Source organism: Marmota marmota, unplaced genomic scaffold (genome assembly GCF_001458135.2).
Source record: "Marmota marmota marmota unplaced genomic scaffold, marMar, whole genome shotgun sequence".
NCBI lineage: Eukaryota > Metazoa > Chordata > Mammalia > Rodentia > Sciuridae > Marmota > Marmota marmota.
Genome location: NW_025999900.1, coordinates 50,977,118 through 50,993,813, shown reverse-complemented (window position 1 = coordinate 50,993,813; position 16,696 = coordinate 50,977,118). Strand labels below are relative to the sequence as shown.

Here is a 16,696-nt window from a genome sequence, read left to right as displayed (position 1 = left end):
CAAGGTCACAAAGATGGTAAATTGCTTAGACAGGATTCAAACTCAATTTCTGTTCTTTTTTTCGTCTTACATGGAGAATATCTGACAAACCATGCAATGATAAGATGGCCAAAGTGCTTTGTTGGAGCACTGCTGATGTTTATTTGACTGTACATAGACTTCTTTCATAGAACCATGTGCAAAGTATATTTTTCTTTTAAAAAGCTTCAATTACCATATATTGTGGGTTTAAGTCAAACTGGCATATAGAGTGACCGGCATTTTTCTGTATAAACATTTAGATTTTGATGTAATGTGTAGGTTTACTCATCCATCTGCTACTCCAAGCAGTTGCAGCCCTAGGGCACAGATGATGAGATTCCAGCTTTCTCCAGTAAAGTTGCTCATTAGCTGTCAAGAGGATCCGGAGAGTAGGCAGAGGGCTGGGTTGAAGGCATATGCAACTTTGGGTTGATTCCTCAGTACCAAAGAACATCAGAAAAATGTTGAAGATCACTTTCTCCAAATCTCCTTTTGGGGGGAGACAATTCAGGCTTTAAAAAGTCATGCAGTGTGTTCAAGATGACTTTTGTAATTTGGTAGTAAATGCTGGTGGCTTGACCCCTGGTGATGATATTTTAATGGACAATTTTTAAGAAATCTTGAGTTAGTATCACTTGGGGACTCATGCAAGAGTTGTATTCTTACAGGAAGATCTGCATTGGGATGTGGCAATGAAGATGATTCTAATGCAGGGTAGGCAGGTTAAACCCTGAGTATGACAATGTCAAACTTTATCAGCACTGCATCTGTGAGGTCAGAGCAAGTTCAATGTGCTGAACTTATCAAATGGACCAAAAAAACACACCTCCTATTTTTTTTTTCCAGAAAGAGGTGCTAACATTAATACATTTCTTGTTTCTTTTTTACCTAAAGATACACACACATGCATTCACACACACGCACGCATATACACTTAACTTTTGGGACTTAATTATAAAATATGCCAAGTCACCTAAATGCAAAGTCATTTTCTGGGGATGATGAAATAGACTTAGCATATTTTTCTTTATGCTTTTTTCCACATTCAAATCCTTCCTCTATCAAGCACTGAATCCTTGAAAAGAAAATTTATTTTACCACTTCTTATACCCATTAATAAAGCAGCTGTCACTATGATAATTTTTTCCGCCACCAGTTTGTATTCATAAGAAACATAAAATCTGAAAAACTCACAAAAAGAAAGGAAAAACAGAGGAGTCAGTGCCGTATTTTAAGTAGATTTTAGTAGAATTCACTGACATTGCTGATCATTTTTCTCTTCCTGTGAGACACGAGAGGGGGAAACATTGAACAGATGAACTGCAGCCGGCAACAAGCGCTCACTGAATTGTTAGTGTCATCGTGTGGAGCTGACAAAGGCATCTGGATGAAAGATTGAGTAATTATTTTTTCATGTTAATGTTCCTTTATTTGTGTTTTTTATGCCCGTGTTTGTTAACAGTAATTGCCTCTCTCTACTGTTTATTTTTAATGAGTGCCTTAAAAAGTGGAGCATTAACTACTGCAGGATTTATTCTCATTTTGTTTTCCTGGGGATGAACAGTGGACAAAATAGGACTCCATTTCATTTAGGAAAAGCTAAAACTGTGCATCAGCGAGGCTAAGAAAAGACAAAAGAACAAACTAATGTATTTGCATTTGGAAGGGTGTGCATGGGATTTGGGATAGAGAAATTTCATTGATATGCTGCAATCTGTTTGAGTGGGATCTCATCAATCCACAGAGAATCAGCCTGATATATCTTTTTTTTTTTGCTGATTAAATAATTAAAATCTTGGTTTTAAGGTGTATATAGGAGAATACAAAATGTTTTTTTTAAATGCTAAATAATAGATTGTATTTCTTCATATACTACAATATTTAGGATTTTATCTCCTCTATTTTGTTAAAATTCTTGAAGTCAGGGATCATCACATCTTAATTAATTTTTTTCATCATCAGCATTTAGTATATATTTGGTAAGAAATACTCAATATATTTTTATTGAATAAATAACTGTAATTTCTATTAGATTCCGGACAAAGGAAATAGAATGATTGCCATCCCCAAATCCACAAAACAAATTTGACAGAATACACTGAAAATATTAGCGATTAAACTTATACTGAAAATGTTCATAATATAGAAAATGCTTTCTTGGTATTTCTGTACATACATGTATCAGGTATTTAGGATTGCTGTAACAAATTACCCCAAACTGGTGGACATAAAGCACTAGGATTTGATTCTGTGTAGGATCTGGAAGCCAGAAGTCAGGAATCAACATGTAAGATGGCCATGCCTGCTCCGTAGGCACCAGAAGAATCTGCTTGCTTCTTCCCAGCATCTGGTGTTGCTGGCAATACGTGGCATTCCTTGACTTGCAGCAGCATCTCTCCAATTTCTGTCTCTGTCTTCCCACGCTTCTCTTCCCTGATACATTCTGTGCCTCTGATTTATTTTCTTAAGGAAAATCAGTCATTGGATTAGGAGCAACCTTAACCCAGTATGATATCATCTTGATGCATTATATCTGTAATGACCCTATTTCCCAACTGGGTCACATTCTGAGTTTCTTGGTAGACATGAATTTTGGGGGGATAATTTTCAACCCTGAAAAGCTAATGGAATTTGCATACTGGCCTCCTCATTTTCTGGTTGAGCAAGATACTTTATCTCCCTGATCCTCAGTTTCTTTATATATGAAGGAAGAACAATGACATCTCGGCCTACCTCTGGGAGCTGTAGTGAGGGTAACTTGAACTAAATATGTAAACTTTTCAAAAGACATCTGACATATCAAGTGAGTTCTGGTGTTTAATAAACAGCACCTCAAATGAATGTAATATAAAGTTTAATAGGACTTTTTGATAGTGTCCTTCGGTATAGGACGTAACAAAATGCTAAAGCAAAAATTCCTACACATGGTTTTATGAGACACTGAAGAATATACAGCAGTTATGCAGATCCCAAGAAAGATCTGAGAGTATAAAGCAATAAGTCAAATAAATGTTCATAAGTCTTCTCTTTCAGCAAGCAACACATTGTTCTAATAGAATCATACTAAAAGTCTTATTTTATAAATGAAAAACAAAGCAACAACTGAAAAGAGCATATTGCATGTAGTCTGTGATTTACTTACTATTGACTTACAGTGGTCCAAAGTGCTCAGTTTGGAAAGGATGAACCCAGGAGAAAACTGGACTGTGTCTTCAGGAGTGCTTTTTGGATGTCACAGTATCTTCCAATCACATGTGTGACAGAAATGAAGGCTGAGACCAGGCCTTTTCTTTCACCTAATAGAGGAGAGGGCATGGAGGACTTCAAGATCCTAAAAAAGTAAGGTAAGGTGAGCATCAGCAGCACTTTTAATGCCAAACACTTGTGAGGGATTACTTTATTACAGTGTTTTAAACACGTTCATGCATTTCCCATAATCTTCATGAATTTCTGAAGAGCATGCCATTCATTTCCCCATGTTTCCTGAAGGTGTAAAACTGAGGCAAAAATAAGTGAAAAAAAAAATGGATGAAGTGCCAATTGAATAATAGTAGAAAAAAATTGTAATTAAGCAGAATGAAACTATTGCACATGATTTTTTACCTTATATTATTATTAATTCCTTAGATAAATAACAATATTTTTATGATTCTGGACTATAAGGGAGCCAGTAATTCCCTCTGTTAGTGAATAGTGCAACTTTATGGATGAGATATTGCTCAGCCAGAAGTGAATATAAAAGCCTTAAATAATTAGACAAACTTAAATATTTTTTTGCCAACATCATTTATGGAACAATTATTTGGTGTTCATTGTATGTTAGGATGTCAGTTAGCAGGGTGTTTCTGAGCACTGACTTTGAAGGTTGCCAAGTGGTATAGGGAGCTACCATCTCTCCTTGCCTTACTCCTTGCCTGAAAACAAAATGGTACCCTCCACTTGCAGGCATACAAAAATCTAGAAAGAAAACCAAGTCAGTTAAAGTGTTAAAAATAACACAAAAATCACTCACATTATGTATATGAATTATAATTTTAACCAGGTATTAAATTAATTTGATTGTTTTGAATGTATGAATTAACATTGAATTGAACATTCTACTCTTTGGGCTGGGTTTAAAGCGAACAGAACTGTTAGAATGGTTTTTTTTTTTCTTTCTCTGGAGAATGTGTTTTGTTCGTGTCTCACTCCCACTTCCTTTCAAAAAATATTGATTGGAAAAATCTGAGATCAAATTAATGGTCAGTGTTCAAATAGAATTTTGCAACTCAAAATATCGTGAATCAAAAATAAATATTAACTGGTGCAAGTGACTCATCCAGAATAATAGTGTGATTTAATAAATGCTTCTCCCTATTTAAGTTAAAATATGTGGGCCAAAATTAGCTGCATATCTTGTTCTTTTACTACATCTTTCAATGAAATAAGCCGCAAGAAAGATGTTTTCTTTCTCTGATTTTTTTAAATTGCTTTTGGGAAAATGTACCAGACTAAAAGCTACCTGATTCTAATGGACAAGAATGTAGAGATAGGAAAGAATATACCATAAAAGGAGGGAATTACTACACTTGCAATAAACAGCTTGCAGTCCCAAGGACACTTTGAAATACCTCTTGCACCATAAATTAAGAAACTAAAAATGGATGTCTATGCCTCATGTTCTTGATGTTAACAATTCATTAACATTGCCTTTGTTGCCAGTGACAACCTTTTCTTATAAAAAACATGCCTAGATTATGGAGATATTATCCTCTGCTACCAAGAGAGGAAGAGAAAATCGTTTTTCTTTCTTCACATCTAACAAATTGGGTTGTTTGCGCGTGTGTATGTGTGTATGCACCATTACTTATTTTAATAATTTGGAGCAAAAAGTGTTGGAAGAAGCTCTCTACAAACCATCTGGCCCAGAAGCAATTATCTAACCATGTGAATAGCAAGAGAGGATGAGGAAATTTTTTCAATTAGAAAAAATATTCATTGAGTTCTTTCTATGAGCCACTCCCTGTGCAATGTTCTGAGAACACCAGGATGAAGAGGACAGTATTTTCCTCACCAAACTCAATTAGAACAAGGAAAGCAAAACATTCTAGACAACTTATTATGGTTCAGATATGAGGTGTATTAATGTAAGAATGTTCAGAGGTGAAATGATTTGATTATGAGAACTGTAACCTAATCAGTGGCTTGATCTAATTGCTGGATTAATAATTTGAAAGAACTAAAGGGGTGGTAATTCTAAGAAGGGAGGCCATGGCTGGATAAGGTAGGTATTAGCGGCCTACCCTTGAAAGAGTTTATCTTTCCTGAACCCCCTTTCTCTTGCTGTCTTTCTCTGCTTTCAGGTCACCCTGAGGTCAGCAGTATTTATCTGCCACACTATAAAGCCATGATGTTCAGTCACAGTTTGTGTCCAGTGCACTGGGGTCAGCCAACGATGTACTGAACCTCTGATACCATGAGCCAAAATACATTTTTCCTCCTCTAAGCTGTTCTTGTGGGATATTCTGGTTACAGCTATGAAAAGCTAACACAGCAAGCTTGCATCCTATTTTGTACGCAGGGTAAGATGGAACCTGAGATATGGTAAGACAGTTTGTAAAACTAATTAGAGTCAGTTTCTCCAGTGACTTGATTATAACGTGGAGGAGTTAATGTTCTTTCACTTTTATCCTAAACTAAAAAAGTAACAACAACAAAAAGTTATATTTGAAAAATTACTTTTGTAATATTCCATCTGTATGAATTTCATCTGAAAAAGAGCACAGAGGAGAGGGATTTTCTAGATTATGAAATATAAATTCATTACCCTTGAACTCCAATGGAAATATTTTGATAGACTTGTTCCATTTTACCTTGTGTTTTTTTTTGCTTTAGTGTCTTTAGAGATGTTTCAAGGCTTGCTGTCTTTTGTTCTCCTTAAATTTATTTCAGGGTTTGAGTGAGGGAATACTAAACTGTGAGTGATAATGAGAAATGTGGCCTATGCAGAAGCCCTCTGTGGGAGTTCTAGGTCTCTGGGACTTACATATGTTTAATTGGTGGTGGGATGAGTCAACAGAGGGTGGATTGCAGGCTGTGATGTGGTCCGGAAACTAGGGCACGCATTGGTAGTGTGTCTCCCTTTGCCAAGTAGCAAGCCCTGTGAGCTTTCTTTCCACACTGCTATTTGAATGTGTAAAAACACCAAACAAAACCTGTATAACAATCACATTCCAGCTAATCTGGGTTTTCCCATCCCTATTGCAATTTTCAGATTAAGTCCCAAGTTAAACAAGGTTGACCAGCTGGTTGGCACATTCCTTAGGACAGAGACAGGACAAGGGTACTGTTCTTGCAGCATGAAAGACAGGAGTGTTTGTACTGGGATTTTTGGTTATTTGCAGAGAGTGTTTTCTGTTTTTTTTTTTTTTTCCCTTTTTTAACATTTATAAAACAATGATAGTGACTGCCTTTGCTCGTGGTTGTTGTTACAACGCAAACATTGCTGGAAAAATGTATTCCATGGCAGAAAAGAAAAGTGGGAAGTGGGGCTCAGAGATTTGTTTCTAAATCTATCTGAGGTGAACAAGATTTCTATTTTTTACTTAAATTCCGGATATATCAAAGACCATTACTTTTGTAAAAAATACAGTAAAAGTTACTAGAAAAACTAAGAAGATATGTAGAACGTGAGTTTCCAGTCTTTATTTTTAGGTCCAAATGACATTTTTCCTCTGTCAACATTTCATAAAGATTTCTAAATCCTTTCTCACAGTTTCTGTACTTTCCTCCACATTTCAGAGGAAACCTCCTGTTAGTGAGTCTTACCTGGAGTACCAGAGACTCAGAGGATTCTCAAAACAGTCAGAAAATTTCAGAACAATTGATAGTTGAAAGAAAAAAAAAAGAAAGAAAAGCTACATATAACACTTCAATTAGTGAGGACTAGCATTGTTTTTCTGCATTAATTCAAGTTGCTTTCCGATTTATAAAAAAGAATAGAAATTGTTCTTTAGGCACTATAGTTGTAGCTGTTGTTGGAACTCAGAAAAAAAAAAAAAACTACTTGAGGTGTTTGTACATGTGTATTGAATAAAATAGCCCATAATCTAGGAGAGATTGAGATATTCATGAACTTTTTCAAAGTAACATCAAAAGAAGTGTAGAGTTTGAAATGCTGACAAATAAATATAGTTGTTTACAAATTCATCTTTGTAAATATAAAATGGAAGTGGTCTTAAGTAATTTCATTGAGTGGAAATTTTTATTCTTAGGACTTTTCTCGTAGTCTGCTTCTCTCAGCAACCAGTTGAAAGACAGATACCGTGTCCTTTTTTTAAGTTTTATTTTATTTTTTTAATTAAATAATGAAGGAGAGAGTGATAGTCATTTCCATGTTTTTCCCTCTTTCCATAGCAGTAAAACCCATGATTTCTTTTTCTGAACAAATGCCTGCAAAGAATTAAAACTTTATTCTCATTTGTCTTTTATATTTAAGTGTAATCTTGACACTGATTATGAACATGAGCATGTAAACAGAATTGCTGGTTCCAGGTTCTGGGGGCCTGGAAATGAGACTTAAAAGATTGTGGGATATCACATCTTATTTTCTTCTGAGTCTCTGCCTAATTTCTGGTAGACAGAGGAGCTCCATCTATTCAGGCTTATAATGTAGTCCAGAAAGTAGGGGGTCACAAATGGTAGAACCAATGTTACATGCAGCCAGGGTCTCTGACATCCCTGAAATACTACCCCTTCTTCCTACTGCTTTAGGCATATTTCCTCTGACATTTTGGCCTTAAAGAAACTGAACTCCTGCTGGGTGTCCTGGTGCATGCCTGTAATCCCAGCAACTCTGGAGGCTGAGACAGGAGAATTGCAAATTCAAAGTCAGACTCAGTAACTTTGTGAGGCTCTTAGCACCTTAAAGTGACCCTGTCTCAAAATTTAAAAATAAAAGATCTGGGGATGTGGCTCATTGGTTAAGCATCCCTAGGTTTAATCCCCCACACCACCACCACCAACAACAGCAAATATAATTAAATAGAAAGAAAAGAAAGAAAGAGGAATCTAACATTATTTAGTCAATTATTACACAGAGACAAGCTTCACCTTAATTGATAGAAATGATAATAAAGAAAACATATTACAAGTACAATTCTGTGTTTTCCAACATGGAGACCTCTAGCCATATGTGGCTTTTCAAGTTCAAGTTAACAAAGTTAATGAAGTTAAAGTAAAATGAAATTTTAAATGAATTTGGTCAGATACCTCTAGTCACATTTTATGGGCCTCAATAACCCCCTGTGTCTAGTGGCTACTCTACCAGACAGTGAAGAAAGTGTGGAACATTTTACCCATTGCAGGAATTTCTATTGAATTGAACTGATCTTGAGGGCAAGACCAAGGTTGATAATCATTATAACAAGTTGATGTTAGTAAGAATTTTTTACTTAAATAAGTAAAATGTTTTTTTTTTTTTAAAAAAAAAACTATCATATATATTGTATTAGAAGGTAATTCAAACAAATAGGTGAAAAGATAAAAGAACAGTAAAATTAGATAAATAAATAATAAAAAAAAATGACAAGAAAGAACATAACTGTCCCTGGCATGAATTGAAGCAAATTTCAGGTTATTCTAAGCCACAAATAAATAATTATGAGCTCTTCCATCCACTCAAGTTTTCATACTGATTATTTGAGCTGAAAGTGAACCCTCAAGAATGCCTAATGAAGTTGGATTCGGGAGGCAGCACACTGGGAGAGCATTTGCCTAGCATGTGTAAGGCTGTGTGTTCATTCCCATTACTGTCAAAATGAACAAACAAACAAATAAACAAAAATTTACATGAGAGTGCCTAACATGTAAAGAAGAGATGAAAATTAAAATTATGATTAAAGGTTAAAATTTCTACAGCAGTCAACTGTTGATTGATAAAGTAAAGTTGGGAGGCGCAACTGCACGAAGCTATATTTGGGACAGTGGGAGACATCCAATTTTTTTTTTATTTATGGCACTTTTTAAAATTTCTTTTTCATTTTCTCTTTATTGGAAGCCAGTCCTATGTTTAAAAAATTTTCAAAAAACAATATACTTATTTTATTAAATATGAAGATTGTCAAAGTTGAAGACTTGTTTACTCAGAGTTTTTCATACTCTTTCTCATTGCAAGGGTAAATTTTGCCAGACATCATTCATAGGAAAATAGATTGGACATTTAGAATGTTTTTAGTGGGATCTGGGATGCAAAAAATTCTTCTCACAGCATCAAGTATTTATGACTCAAGAGGTCAAACACATTTTCCCACACCCTTTGAGCAAGGGGTAATGCTTTTATTAGTTATATTAATTATGTTAGTGTATCTGAGTGTTTGGCCACCCTAGTCCATGTCTTTCAGCCTAGGAAGCCATCAGTGGCATGATGGAAATCACACAGAATTGCAAAGAGTTGAGTGCAATGATTGCATCCTCTAAAGAATAGATCATGCTAAGTAGATTGGTCTCCCTCAGACTCCACACAATAAAATCTGGATAATTTCTTTCCTGGAAGCATTGTAGGAAGAAAGCAAAATATCTTATGGACTATAACTGGTACACAGAAGTTACCCAGTAAAGTGTGCAAAACACAAAAAGCCTCATGAATCATCATACAGAGATTGGCAGGACCTAAAATGGAAAGATAGTTGTGATCAAAGTCATGCATTTGAGAATTTTCTTTTTGGTGTGAAAATATACTCTAGAGAGAAATTGATGCACTGGAAGGGAAAGTAGGGTTCTGTGTTCAACAACATTTTCGAAATTCTTCCAAGGATGAAGACATTTTAAAATATACTTAAGCCGTAATATTCTGGGCTTATTTGTCTGAGTAATCCTTTAACAACCTAATACATATAAAAAGAGTTTACTATTAAGAGTTTTATATAACAGTTTGGGAAATACTTATAGCAAGTACATAAACTTCTTATAAATGAAGTTTTATCATTTATTTGAAAGTTTTGCAACAAGAAATTCAAAAGAAGGTAATGTATTAACTTAACATCCATTTCTAGACACAATTGACCTTGAAGCAAGACCTTAGATAAATGATTTGGTAAGACTACTAAATATATATGTGAGATATATATAAATATATTACATGAGAGATATATGAATGTATGAATATATTTATATTCATGCATAAATATATGTATAAATATACATATATGTGCATAAACATATGTACATATACACACATGTATATACTCTATTAATATGTATTATGCAAATCTTTCTTATTTTCAAAATAATTCATGACAGTTCACATTTGGTATAGAATGGTTCATTTACCTCCTGCACAATATACCTATTGAAAATGACAGGTAACACCTTCTGAGAATGTGGTGTCATTGTGCTGTTCTGCATAAATGTTCTCATTTCAATATCTAAATAATACCAGGAGGTAGTTTCAACTGTCAGTTCCCTTTTACAAATTTGGAAATACGGACTTCAAAAAAGTTAAAGACCTTGCCCAAAGTTGGGTGTCGTGGAAGTTCAGACTTTCCCAAGTTGGTCACCAATGAGTCATGCATTTATACAACCCATTATTCTTGAGTGTGAGTGAAACTTGTGACTTGCTTCTGGTCTGTGGAAAATGGCAATAGTGAACAATTTTACCAAATTAATTAAGGATTTATTTTGTTATGTGATAAAAGAGATTGAACAGAGGAGTGCTTTACCACTGGGTTACATCCCCAGTCCTTTTTATTTGTTTATTTATTTATTTTTATTTTGAAACAGTTCTCACTAAGTTACTGAGGGTCTTGCTAAATTGTTGAGTCTGGTCTCAAATGTTTGATCCTCCTGCTTTAGCCTCCCATATCTCAGCCTTCTGAGTCACTGAGATTATAGCTGTGCTCCACCACACTAGATTAATTTAAGTTTCAATAAATTGATTTTGAGTTAATAATCTTGGATGTCCTGAGCCTAATCAAGTGAAAACTCTTAAAGAGGAACTGGGATTCTCCTATAAGTAAGCAGTTTACTGATCTTTAGGAACCAAGCCACCATGAGTCCTATAGCAACAAAAATAGAATTCTGCCAACAAATGATAAAACCTTGGAAGATGACACTGGGCTTCAGATGACAACACAGCCTAGGCAAGTACTGGGAGACTAAGAACAGAGTTCCCCTTCATAGCATGCCTGGACTCCTAAACCAAAAAGAACTGGAGTGGCAGTCAGCTTTATGTCACAGTGAGAGAACACCTGAGAGTGAGGGAACTAAAGGAGGAAAGGTTTATTTTTAATCACAATTTCAGAAGTTTCAGTCTGTGGTTCCTTGGCTTGGTTGCTTTTAGGTCTGCAGCAAGGCAATACATCATTGCATAAGCACAAGACAGAGGACAACTGCTCAGTTAATGGTGACCAGGGAGTTAAGGAGAAACAGAATGGGACCAGGGTACCAATATTCACCTCAAGGCCATGACCCTTATGACCTATTTCCTCCAACTAGACGCCAGCTTCTAAAGTTTTCACTTCTACCAAAAATCTCATTAAGTTATGAATCCATAAATGGACTAATCTATTCATTAGTCAGCCTCCATGATTCAATCTCCTTCCAAACACCCCACCTATGAACAGCACTGCATTGGGAATCAAGACTTCAATGCATTAGATTTAAGGAAACATGTAAATTCCAAACTGCAGGGCTCAGAGGTGCACACCTATAATCCCAATGGCTTTAGAGCTTGAGGCAGGAGTATTGAAAAAAAAAAAAAAACAGTTTCAGCAATTTAGCACAGCCCTAAGCAACTGTCTCAAAGTGAAAAATAACTAGTGCTGGGGGTGTGACCCTGGGTTTAATCCCCAGTACAAAAAAAAAAAAAAAAAATCCAAACCATAACAACTAGAAACAAATGTTCAGCATTTTCCATCACTATGTTAGTGATAATTTATTGCATAAGAATTGAAAACTAGTAAAGTGATGAAGATGAATTTGGAACTCAGACAGTGTGGCTTCCAGATTTGCATTCCAAATCCCTGTGATATCAGCCTTTAAGAAATGCAAGTTGGTGTCTAGTGTCCTCTAAGATGTAGTGGTGGCCCCTACTTGATGGTTTGATGTATGACTTGTTAACTCTACAATATAGTATTAAAAAATGGGACAAGTTCTCTCCTGCAATTTCTTATAAGGGCACCTAATACCATTTGTAAAGGTGGTGGTCTCATAACTCAATTACTATCTAAAAGATACACCTCTTAATACTGTTGCATTGGAGATAAATTTCAACCTGAATATCAGAGAGGAGAGAAACACTCAACTCATGGCATAGCAATATCTGATATGAATTTTTTCTTCTTTTGCTTTTTGTTTGTTTCTCATTCCCGACACAGTGTTTAGAGTCAGTTAGGGAAACTGGTCAAGTGTATCAGATATAGGTTGAAAGTAACATTCAATTTTTTGGTTCTGGTTCTGACTTTACTTACCTGAATGACCTTGGGAAATTCACATGTTACCCTCTTCTTCAGTTTCTTTATGGCGTTTGGAGTATTTCATTCAATTTCCAACTTGAAGCTAAATCTATTCATTGTACCACACAATGATGATTCCCTAAAAGACTTCTCTCAAATGATAGACATTTACAAAATATTATATACTGTACCTAAAATCCATTACAAACCTTACTTAATGAGTGACTCCTCAGTACTGAGTACTATTCATCTTCACCAATTCCTTAAATATTGATTCTCCATCTCTCTTTTAACAAGCAGAAATGAAAGGAAGTGAATTGCAAGATTTCTCTCTTTGACCATAAAGCAAAAATTCAACAAGTGCTGATTTATTGGGCTGTTAGATAAATTCTGGCTTCTTCTGGATCTCGAAGTCCATATTCATGGGCTTCACATCTCCAATATGCTCAGGAACAAAAGAAAATGTCAGATGATTTCAATCTTTTTTTTTTTAATTCTACGAGAGGATGCCATGTCAAATCTAAGTATCAGAAAAGCAAGGCAGGTCTCCCTGTTTAGGCTTGGCTTTCATTTAAGGATCTGGGTTTCTAAAATTAACATGATTTTAAATTTATCTCTTCAAACCTCCATCCCCTATAAATGTATCTACCAAGAATTTAGGAACATTAATCCTCTCTTGTCAGCCTTCCCCTCTAAACATACATTGCAAAGAACTGCTAATTTCATTTTCTTTCTGTTTAGTTTCATCTCTTCCTTCCTGGGATTTCTGTTTAAAAGAGCTTTTAACAGTCTTCTCTCACATATGGTGCATATGCTAGTGGAATAGGCAAACCAGCTTGAGTAAAACAAGAATAAAAATAAACCACATGGAACCGAACTCCAAACTTTTTGGGAGGTCTTCAATGGGGCTGGTTTTTTTTTCTTTTTCTTTTCTTTCTTTCTTTTTCTTTTGCACATGTCAAATGATTTCTGTTTGAAAGCAGAGGTAGAATCCTCACAGACACCCAAAGTCAGTAAGAAAGATGATATGATTCTGCAGATCAAAGAGTCAAACCAAACCTATGAGTTGTGGGAAGTTCTTCATCTTAGGGGATTTGCAGGGTCTTTTCCTGAACAAAACCTTTCAGCAAAAGATGAGAACTACAGGATGTGCTTTTCTAAAAGAGGAAGTTGACAGCTTGTTTTTGACACTGTATTACAAAAAGACAGGCATTGAACATAGTAGGCCATGTAGTGAAGAGTAAATCCCTTAAAGCCAAATATTTAAGTCTTGGCTACTCAAGAAGCTGTAGAAATAAAATGGAGTTCTCTAGTGAAATCCCTGTGGCATTATCTTCCTGCTGAATGTTTTCAAAACACACTGAGAAGTCTGCATCCCTAAGGATTGCTTTTCTCCAGTTGATTTATATGTTTACACATGTTCAACTACCCATTGTAGTGTCTGTGAGAAGAGAAAATTTGTACCACGCATGTGGGTTTGAGTCCAGGTGATTTGCCAGAATGATTCAAGATGTGTCTGTGGGATGCTTTAGTCTCTGCAGGGCATTTCAACCTGTGGGGAGGGAGAAGAAAAAGTACAATATAAAGAAGAGAATGCGTGCTGAACGACTTTCCTGCTCTAAACTTGCTAACACAGCTTTAGAGGTCTGACAATGTCTCTGGTCTTTTAATAAGAATCAGTCAACGAATCAAAGATTGTTAGATATGCTCACAAGAGGTAGGACACCCAGAGATTGAAGTTCTATGCAGTGCATAATGCTCATGGTGTGATGAGACTAGACATTAGATAGCACATATGTCACCAATATGAACAAAGCCACCCTGTTTATCATTGCTTTTCAAGCAACCATGGATATGATTGAGGCTTCAAAGAGGAGATGGAAAGCCACCTGGCAGGGAAGGAACTTTCAATGTCAGAAGGATAAAGGGATTGAAAAGGATATGCCAAGGACTGAGTGCATAAATAACAAGAAAAAAATAGCATAGTTTGTATGTGAAGTTCAGCAAGAAGATCATAGTGGAAGAAAGAAGAATTCCTGTATGGCAGGACACAACTTTCACTTGAATTTTGGTTTAATTAGGACAGGGATTGCTAACTCTAGTTCCTTACAGTGCAAAAGAGTTGATGTAGATTAGAAAAGTAACCTGAAGGAATATTTCAGAGAGGTACTCATTCTTATTAAAGTTGCATTTTAAAGAAGTAGAAATATTCTTCACTTTCACAAAGACAACAACTGCTTTCCTTTTCTCCTCTACTTTTAAAATGGACTTGAAGCCAAATTTCTTTTATTTAATAAAATATTATGAGGTGAAGCTATCATTGACCCTGGTCTTCTAACCATGAGACACTAAAGCAGAAGAACCTGCCCTGGCTCCTGTTATGTAGGTTCAGCTCTTATCAGTGGTTCAATCTTTTAAATAACACTTTACAAGTCAGACAGTGCACACTTGAAGCACAATTGCCTTGTTAGCCACCAGGATGCAACTTCATGTTGAAGAGAAAGGTGCATGAGGTGGCAAAGGGAAGAGCTCTCAGGAAGTTAATGGAACTATTATTCAGGATTTAATTCATGGTTCCAGATCAAGGTTCTTACACAAAGACCATATTTGACTCATTTGGTAAATTCTAAATCCATTCTATTTGCATAGCATGTTCTCTAAAGCATTTTCAATTGGAACTGATTTTACATTTGAGAATGAAAGAAGAATGTATTCTGACAAGCTGATGTTTCCTTCTGTGTAGATCTGCCTTAACAGGAGGTTGACAAACACCCATCTTGATCCTTCAGCATTTTTCTATGTGCTGAATGGGCTTCAGGGGCATAGATCACCTTTATTGCAGAATGCAATATGTTTGATAATAAACTTTTAAGCTCTATTTATTGGGCTACACATACAAAACCATTATCTCCCTGGCTAACACCAATGCCTTATCTAATGGGAAAGATAAAGAGTGATGTCAGTAAGAAAGTTTAAAGAGAATTGGATACTTGGAAGAAAGGAGTAATCAAATTACCTAATATTTTTTCCCCTCTGGTGTGCCTGATATTATAATATTGATTAATACTTCCTTCCAGACATCTCATACATAAGCATGTTGTCTCTTGGTGTGTATTGTGAGCTCTACATAAAATTGTTTCCTTGGCATTACAAGAACAGATTTTACTGCCTGAGCAGAAAATATCTGATAATTACAAAAGATTTCAGAAGGACAGTGAAAGGGAGAAAAAAAAAAGAATCCTTTTAAAAGCTATGATATCTAAAACTGAATGATGATTACTAGATAATTTATAAGCAGTTGGCCTCATTTAAATATAGATCTGACAAATGGGGAGTATATTTTAATGTTAGATGGCTGGTAAAATGCATATAATGCTTCATCATTTCCAATATATTTTTATCTTCACTGGATCATTTGATACGTAAGATAGGACTGTTAGCCTTGGTGGGAAAATGGTGTGTGTGTGAGTGTGTGTGTGTGTAAGATGGATTCAGAAATTATTATCTCCATCTCACAAATGTGGTCATTTAGGTGAAATTGAATGATGTTTCTATGATTCCACAGCTAGTTAGTGGCAAAACTGAGCCTCCTGACTTCCTACCCACAGTGATTTTTATTGCAATAATAAATATCTTTGCCTTGCCAGTAGTCATTAAATGCATGTCGCATGCATTGTGTAATTATTTTTCTACCAAAGATATACAAGGAATTATGCCCATCCCCTGGCTGATCTAAAATAATATTTCAAAACTGATGCTCTTGTCAAAATGATTGGTTCAAGATGGACCCAGAAAACTAAGTGTAGCCTAAGGTTTTTGTTTTGTGACTGTAGGAGGAGAGATGTTCTCTTTCATTCAAAAAACGTAAACCAGAAAATAAATGCATTGACCTCTATAGTTATATGCAGCCTCCATGAAGACACATGGTCTGCTTTGAGATGAACTTGAACCCTGGCAGAGTGAAAATAGGTTTCCGTTAAAAACAGAAAGCCAGGTACATAGTCTAGCTACTGAAGCAAGCCTTGCTGGACTTTGTTTTTCTTTTTTAACTCAATAGGTTAAAAAACAATTGACTCTTCCTGTAGCATAGCCAATTTTGCTGGTGGTTTCTATTATTTATAACTGAAAGAACTCTAAATGATGCACAAAAGTCACATTTGCAGAAAGCAAATTTCACACTCTCACTTTGTTTCAAGAAAAACTTTAGACTGAGTGAGAGATATTTACAAGCATCATTGGGTAAA

General features: G+C 35.5%; 1 long non-coding RNA gene across 1 annotated transcript; it reads left to right on the top strand.

Annotated features, from left to right (window-relative positions):
- Nucleotides 1-1,220: 1,220 nt before the first annotated feature.
- LOC125615174 lies at nucleotides 1,221-7,009 on the top strand. Its single transcript, XR_007345721.1, has 3 exons — nucleotides 1,221-1,420; nucleotides 3,177-3,365; nucleotides 5,364-7,009. It is a non-coding gene; the product is annotated as an uncharacterized LOC125615174 (long non-coding RNA).
- The last annotated feature ends 9,687 nt before the right edge of the window (nucleotides 7,010-16,696 follow it).